This window comes from Macrobrachium rosenbergii, chromosome 53 (assembly GCF_040412425.1).
Source record: "Macrobrachium rosenbergii isolate ZJJX-2024 chromosome 53, ASM4041242v1, whole genome shotgun sequence".
Taxonomy (NCBI): Eukaryota; Metazoa; Arthropoda; class Malacostraca; order Decapoda; family Palaemonidae; genus Macrobrachium; species Macrobrachium rosenbergii.
In genome coordinates, this window is record NC_089793.1 from 60,580,787 (window position 1) to 60,590,786 (window position 10,000).

Genomic DNA, 10,000 nt, shown 5'->3' on the forward strand with positions numbered 1-10,000 from the left:
AAAATAAAAGTAAATATACTCGAAAATAATAGAGATGAAAAAAATACTAAACGCACAAAATTGAAGTATTTATTTAGTGAACCTGAAGCAACGTGAGATAGCACAAGCAGCAAGGCAAACTCCTATCTTGAAACAATGCACATTCCCAGGAAGACAACGATGCCTCCCAGATGTTTGGTAACATCAAGTACCTCAAATCCTAAAAATAAAAGGAAACTATCAATCATCGAGACCAAGATATTGGCTAAATAATAGCTGTTTGAAATCAAGATATAAAAGTTAAGTTTTCAGTGAGTAAATAGCACAGTGAATTAAAGGATCTCGTTAAATATTGAAAATTGATTGATAAAGGGTTCAGGATATGAGTTTATTTTTAAGTCTTAATGAAAGCGCACTAAAATAATAAGGCAACTTTAAAGTCTTGTTCAGTGTGCCAAACGGAACGAGACCTACTTCAAAGAATGTCTAGCGCTGGTTTGCTCAGCCGAGAAATCCATTAATGTTCAATAATGCATCCAACGGTCACCATTGATACCAACTTGATCGGCAGCTCCGAGGACGTAGCAAAGGATTCCATTTCCAGCCCATCAGTAATTACAAAAGAATCTCACATGAATCTCATGGCCAACAAATCAGTACTATAAAATAGCAGAAAACATGGAGTACTGAAAGTCACATTCTCGTTAGAAAATGAGGCCTAGTGTCTTGTGCTCGCCGTGAAGAGTGAAAGGAATCTCGAACTCTTTAAACAAACAGCAAGGCATTATCAAGAAATTTAATAATAAGATCCTTTAATCTTACTTTGTACATAGAAAAATCGAAGAAACTGGAATTTTAAGATTATAACTAAAATAGAAAATGAATTATAGATACAGTTTTTCGTACAAAATATTAATAAATATAAATAAATAAATAAATAAGTAAAGTAAATAAATAAAACAGAAAAGTAAATTAAAATAAATATAAATCAATAAATAAAAACCAATAAATAACAAATAAAAAAATATGAACAAAAATAAATATAATATAAATAATAAATAATAAAATTAAAATTATTGAAAATAAGTAAATATAAATAAAATAAATAATATAAACAAATAAAATAAATAAATATAGATAAATAATAATAAATAAAAAATTAAAGATAAAAATAAAAATAACAGAAAAAAGAAAAACAACTAAAAATAAATAAATAGAATAAAAAAATAAATAAAGAACAAAAATAAATAATAAGTAGAAATAGATAAAAAAATACAAAGAAATTACCAAGAATTATTAATGATAAATAATAAAAAATAAATTAAAATGAATAAAAAAATAAAAAATAAATAAAAGAATAAAAAACAAATAATGATAAATAAAAAATAAAGAAATAAAAATAAAGAGAAATAGGTAAATAATAAATTAATAAATAAATAAAATAAAATACATAAAGTAAATTAATAATACTTAAATAAATATAAATAATAAAAATAAATATAAATATATAAATAAAAAATAATTAAGATTAATATATAAAATTAATAAAATAAATGAAAATCTATAAATAAAAATAACAAAATAAAAAAGAAAAAGAAAAATAATTAAAAATAAACATAACTAAATAAATAGAATAAATACATAAAATGTATAAATAATACGTAAATAAATACAAATAATTAAAAATAATTACATATAAATATATAAATAAAGAATAATTAAAATTAATATATAAAATTAATAAAAATAAATGAAAATAGATAAATAAAAATAACAAAATCAACAAAATAATAATAAAAATAAAAAAATAAACATAAGTAAATAAAAATATATAAAACAAATAAAAATAAATAAATAAAAATAAATATAAACAATTTAAAATAAAAAATTTAAAATAAATAAATAGTAGTAACTAAAAAATAAAAAATAAATGAAAATAAATAAATAAAAAAATAAATTAAAATAAATATAAATAAATAAATAAAAATACAAGTAAAATAGATAAATAAAAATAAATAAAAATATTTATCAATTAATAGAAATAAACAAAATAAAAATAAATAAGTAAAAATAAATATAAATAAATGCACCGAAAAATAAAAATAAGTAAAGATAGATGAAATAAATGGAATAAATAAATGAAAATAAATAAAATAAATCATGTATATATTTGGATATAATTCTACTAAATAACATTCATAAAAACATTATGAGTACTAAATAAAATAAATGCAAATGAATGTGAATAAAAGTTTGAAAAAATCACAAAAAGCAGAAAGAAATGCATAGAATTTTGCTGAAACGAAAAGTAGATAAAAGAGAATATAGAGCATAACAAATGATATGTGAATAAATATAATAAATAATTGAAGATGAAGAACGAATATGATATTAATAACATTTAAATAATTATTACAAAAACCTTAAAAATAGTGAGAAAATGTAAAAAAAAAAAAAGTAAAGTTAAAAGAGATATAAGAAAAAGAAAAAAAATTCTTTCAATTTATTTGTATTTATTTATTTTTATTCTTTTAATTAATATATATTTATCTCTTGTGTGTTTTTATTTATTCATATAAAATGTTTTTTGGTTATTTTCATTAAATTTTACTTATGTATTTTATTTATTATCACCTTTTCCCAGTTATTTTTATTTTAATTTTTATTTATTATTTTTTTTATTTATATTCTTATCTGTTTCATTATATTTTTATTATTTATTTATTTAATTTTTTATTTTCCATATTTTTTAGTTAATTAATTTATTTATTTTGTTTATTTTATTTGTCTTAATTATGTTCATTTATTTATTTTTATTTATATATATATTTTAATTTATTTATTTTATTTAGTACACATTTATTTTTTTATTTATATATTTATTTACTCAATTTTTACATTATATTTATTTTTAATTATTTGTTTATTTATTTTTTTATTTATTTATTATTATTTATATTTTTTATATATTTATCTTTATTTAATAATTTATATTTATTTATTTTATTTATTTTCTATTCTCTTTTAATATGATTTTTATTTTTTTTATATTTACAATAATTTATTTCCTTTGATAAATTTTCATTTATTTTTAAATTAAATTTTATTTTGAATTTTTTTATTGATTTTTATTTTTTATTTATTTTCTTTAATTTATTTATTATTTTTTAATTATTATTTATTTTTATAATTTTTTTATTTATTTAGTTATTTTCATTCTTTTATGTTTTTTTTATTTGGTTTTTTAAATTTTTGTTTAGTGTTATATTTATATTTATTTGTTTAGTTTCACTGAGCTATTTTTTATTTCTATTTATCAATTTATATTTAATATTTTGATTCTATTTTTTGTTTTATTTATTTATTTTTTAGTTATTTTTGTTTATTTCTTTAATTCTGTTATATATATTTATTTATTTTATTTGTATTTATTTTTTTTTCTTAATCTATTTACTAATCTTTCCTCATTTTTTTAGTTATGGATTTCTTATTTATTTGTTTATTTATCTATCAATTTTTTATTAATTAATTTATTCTTTGTCCTTATGTATTTTTCTTTTTCATTTATTTATGTTTTTTTTATTTATTTCATTCTTTATTTCTTAGTATCTTTCTTATATTTATTTTTTTTATTTATTTATATTTATCTTTTATAATGAACTATTTTTTATTGTTTGTTTTATTTAACTTTTTATTTTTTTTATTTCTTAATTCTTTATTTATTTATTTATTTATTTTTGTTTATTCTTAATTGCTTTTATTAATTTTATATATATTTTTTTCATGTTTTTATTTATTTATTTTTTTATATTATTACATATTTTTATATTTTTATTTAATTTTATTTATTTAGAATTTTATTTTTTTATTTATTTATTTTTAGATTTAATTTTTTTTATTTTCTATTATTCTTTATTTTTTTTTACTTATTTCATTAATTTTCGTATGTATATTTCAATTTATTTTTGTTAACTTTGTTTATTTCATTTATATTTATTTATTTTTTGATTTATTTTTCTTTTTTATAATTTTCGTATTTATTTATATCATTGTTAGCATATTTTTATTTATTTTTATGTATTTAATTCATTTATCTTCATTTATTTATATAACATTTTTTATTTTTATATATATTATTTATTTTTATATATACTCTTTTATTTTTCTTTAATATTATTTATTCATTTGTATTTTTAGTTATTTATTTATTTATTTATTTATTTATTTATTTATTTATTTATTTGTAGTTATTTTTTTTATTAATTTATCTTCGTTTTTATTTATTAATTTCTTTTTCATTTATTTTATATTTATTTTTATTTTTATTCATTTAATTTTGTTTTATATTTTTTCTTTATTTATTCTTATTTTTTTAATCATTATTTATTCTTCATAGTTGTATTTATTTTTATTTAATTATTTTCATATATTTCTATTTTTTATAGTTGAATTCATTTTTATTTGTTTATTTTCATATGTTTTTATTTTTTACTTTTATTTATTTCTATTTATTTTTACTGATATTTAGTTTTTTTATTTTATTTATTTATTTTTATTTCTTTTATTTATTTTCATTTAATTTTTTATACCATTATTTATATTTATTTCTGTATTTTGATTTATTTCTATATTTACTTTTTTTATTTTTGATTATTTATTATTATTTTTTTTATATATTTTACATTTTTTTTATTGATTTATTTTTATTTATATATTTTCATTTATTTTATTTTTCTCTGTTTATTTATTTTTTATTCAATTTTATTTTCTTATATATTATTATTTATTCATTTTATATATTTATTTTTATTTATTTATTATTCATTGACATTTATTATTCTATTTCTTTTTATTTATTTACATTTATTTTATTATTTATTTTTTTTTTTTTATTTATTTTTATTTATTTATTTGGTTATTTTTATTAATAAAAAAAATTAAGAAGAATAAAAAATAATTAGAAATAAATTAAATAAATTAAAATAAATAAAAAATAAACAACAAACAATTATAAAAAAATAAATAAAAATATGTAAATAATGTATAAGTAAATATGTAGATAAAATAAATAAATATAAATAAATAAAAATGAATAACTAATAGTATATAAATAAATACTAATAATTAAGAATAATTAAATATTAATAAATAAATAAAATATTAAAATTAATAAATAAAATTAAAAGAAATAAATGAATAGGATTAATAAAATAATCAAATAAATAAATTTAAAAATTAAAAATAAATAGCTATAAATAATTAAAATAAATAAGTAAAAATTAATGCAAATGAATAATTAAAAATAAATAAAAAAATCCAATAAATAAAAAATAAATAAAAATAAATTAAACATTAATAAATATAAATAAAAAAATAAATGATAATAAATAAGGAAATAAAATTGAATGAAAATAGATAATGAAATGAGAAAAAATAAAATAAAAGAAAATATGTAAATATAAATAAACAAATAAAAAAATATAAAATAAATAAAAATAAATAAAATTAATATTATTAATAAAAATTAAAAATAAAAATAATTAAAATAAATAGAAATAAATACATAAAAATAAATAAATATAAATAAACAAATAAAAATAATAAAAATAAAAAATAAATAATAAAAAATAAAATATTAAAAGTAAAAAATAAACAAATAAAAATACATAAATAAATAAAAATAAATAAATACAAATAGCATAAATAAAACTAAATAAAAATAAATAAAGATAAAAATAAAAATCAATAAATATAAATTAAAACAAATAAAATAAAAAAATTCAAATAAATAAATATAAATGAATAAAACTAAATAAATAAACAAAAATAAAAAAACAGATATAAAACAAAAAATAAATAAAACTAAATAAATAAAAAAAAAACAGATATAATACAAAAAATTAATAAAAATAAAAAATAAATATAGAAATAAGTAAAAAACAAAATAAATTAAAAAAAAATAATAATAACTAAAAAATTTAATAAATAAATAAATAAAAATACAAATAAATAATAAAAAATGAAGAAACATAAGCGTAAATAAAATATAAATATGATAAATAAATATAAAAATTAAAAAAATAAATAAATAAGATAAATAAAATAAAAAAATATACTAATTAAGATATAAAAATTAAAATATAAAAATATAAAGATAAAACTAAAAAAATAAATATAAATGAAATTAATGAAAATATAAAAATAAAGTTAAAATAAATAAATGAAAAAATAAATAAAAACAACAAGTAAAAATAAATAAATAAGCAAAAATAAATCATAATAAATAAATAAATAAATAAATAAATAAAAAATAAATAAAAATGAAATAAAAATAAATGAAAAGATTAATAAAATAAAAAATAAATAGAAAAAAATAAACTAAAATAAAATAAATAAAAAATAAATAATAAAAAAAATAAATGATAATTAGATAATTAAAGTAATAATAAACAATATATTAAAAATCAAAATAAATAATAAATAAAATATTTAAAATGAATAAAAAATACAAATACATATAAAAATTAAAAACAAATAAAAGATTATTAAAAAATAACCAATATTTAATAGAAAAAAATAAAATTAAAGAAATTTAAACATTTTTGGAAAAAATAATAAATATTATTAATAATAAATAAATCCACCAGTCAATCAATAAAAATTGATAAATGCATATAACATATATATATATACATACACACACACACACACACACACACACACACTATATATATATATATATATATATATATTTATATATATATATATATATATATATATATTAATATATATATATATATATATATATATATATTTATTTATATATATATATATATATATATATATACATATATATATATATATATATATATATTTATATTATTATATATATATATATATATATATATATAAATAAATACAAATAAAATAAATGTAAAAGAAATCATTAGTCAAAAAATAAATATATAAATAAAATTAAAGAATAATAAATAAAAATGAAACATTAATACAAATAAATAAATAAAAATATATAATAATAGAAATAAAATAATAAATAAAAACAAATAAATTTTTTTAAATAAATAAATAAATAAATAAATATATTAACAAAGGAATAAATAATAAATAAGTAAATAGAATTATATAAAAATATAAAAAAGAATTAAATAAATATATAAAATAAATTAAAATAAAGAAAACTAAATAATATAAAAAATAAAAACTAATAAATATAATTAAATAAAAATAAATAAAAGAAATATATATATAAATTAAAACAAACGACAAATAAATAAAAATAAACATATTAAAATAAATAAATTTAATAAAACAAAATAAATAAATAAAAATAAAAACAAATAAATAATAATGAACAAATAAAAATAAAAATAGATAAATACAAATAAATAATAATAAATAAAATTAACAGAAAATTCATAAAAAACTAAAATTAATAAATAAATAATATAATAAAAAATATAAAATAAATATAGAAAATAAAACTAAATAAAAATCAATAAATAAAAATAAAGATCACTGGAAAACGAAAAATGAATTAAAATTAAGTTATAGTATTTAAAAAAAATAAAAAAATAAAAATAAAAAAATTCAAATAGATTAAATAAAAAATACAAATAAATTAATAAGAATGAACGCAATTAAATAAATCAAAATAAATTAATATAAATTTAATAAATAAAAATAAAAAAAATTAAAAAGTAATAATGATAGAAAATACAACTTTAAATATCAAGAAGAAAATAGATAATAAATAAATAAATAAAAAACAAATAAATATAAAAAATAAAATAAATAAATAATAACACATAAATAAATATGTATAATAAATTATAAATGAATATAATAAATAAATAAAAATTATTTAAAATAATAAATAAAAATAACCAAATAAATAAATAAAACTAAATGACAAGTGAATAAATAAATAAAAATGAAAGTAAATATACACTTAAAAATAAGTAATAATAAATAAGTATTATTAACAAGGATGGCTGTATTATGCGAATTTATCTTATACAGTGTCTGTTCTATTTTCCTTATGATTCGCTTTTCTGGCGCACATCGATAAATGATACCGGCAGGAACCTCGCCCCGATGCCCCTGAACGCATAGAGCCTTTGTAGCGACAATTTCACCATAAATATAGCAAGAAGACAACGCGCCCTCAAGAAACATCATCGAGAATAATGTCAGCCCCGTTAACTCCAACAAGAATATTCATCTGGTTATTATTACAAGAGCAAAAAGACGAGAAGCCAGGTAATGAGTAACAACCCAGCGCCCCCTCAACAGGACCCCTTGAAGAAAACCAGTGTGGTATACCGGTACTCATGCCCCGTCGAGGATGCCTCGGTTCTTATATCGGTATGACCACCATGCGTTTCTCCAAGAGGATTTCCTACAACGCCCAAGAAGGAGCCATCTTTAACCATGCCAGGACCGCCCATAACCAGAGAATAGCAAGAAAAGACATAATCACGAACATGGAAATAATTAACCGACTTACCGACCACCGCCGCCTGCGCCTCTTGAAGACATTACTGGGAAGGAGAAAACCAACCCTCAGCATTACTCAGGAAACCTTTCTCCTCCCCACGGCTGCCAGGAGATTCTTGCACCGAGACCCTATAGCGAACGAGCGAATCAAAATTCGGCATCTGAGGATCGAGCCCCGAACATCAACAAGGGAGAGAAGGCTCCGCCTGAGATGACCTGACCCAGGCAGCCAATCATAATTCAGCACGGATCAAGAACCCCCTATAAATACCGACCCGAGCACCTTGTTTCTTCAGATCTTCTTCAACCACGTCCAGAGGATGGTCACCGAGCTGCTCGAAACATGTCGACGGTACCTAAAACAGAACCTGAATCCAGACAACGAAGTATTTGTGATTGGATATTTGAATAAAAGACTTCCTCATCCCACACAATATCCTTTTTCCTATATGAATATCGGCCAGTTGCTGACTTACATCGCTGAGCCCGAAAAGCGAATCATAAGGAAAATAGAAAAGACCCTGTATAAGATAAATTCGCGTTATACAGCCATCCTTTTTAATAAGACCTGTTTAAAAGACGGTCTACTCCCTTCAAATAAATAAGTATATAGCATTGAATAACAATAAATAAATGAATAAATGAAAATGAAAGAAATTAAGATATAAATAAAAATAAATAAATAATAAATAATATAAATTAAAAATAAATAAATAAGATATATGACAATAATTAAATAAATAAAATAAAAATCAATAAAAATAAAAACAAATAAAAGTAAAGAAAATAAAAATAAATGAAAAAAATCAGTAAAACTAAACAAAAAATTTAAAAAAATGCCTTAAAACAATAAAATAAAAATAAATTATTAAAAATGTTAAATAAATAAATAATTAAATAAGAAGATACATCAATACAAATTCATAAAAAAATAAATAAAAATAACAAAGAAAGTTAGCAAATGAAAATAAATAAGATAAATAGATAAAATAACTAATAATAAATAAAAATATATAAATAAAAATATAAAATTAAAAACATACGAATAAAAAATATATGAATATAAATAACTATAAAATGAATAAATAAAAATAAAAAATAAGTAAAATTAAATAAATGAAAATAAATAAAATAAATGAAAATATCAAATAAAACAAATAAATAAAAAATAAATAAGTGAGTAAAAAATTAAAATAAATAAATAAATAAATATGAAGCAACAAATGAATAGATAAATAAATAAAAAATAAATATAAATAAAGAATTAAATAAAAATTAATTAATTAATTAATTAATTAGTAGATTATAAAAAATTCATAAAAAATATAAAAATAAATAATTAATAATAAATGAATAAATAAAAATAAATCAATGAGAATAAAATATAAATATAAATAAATACATACATAGACACACACACACACACACACACACACACAAACACATATATATAATATATATATATATATATATAAATATATATATATATATATATATAAATATA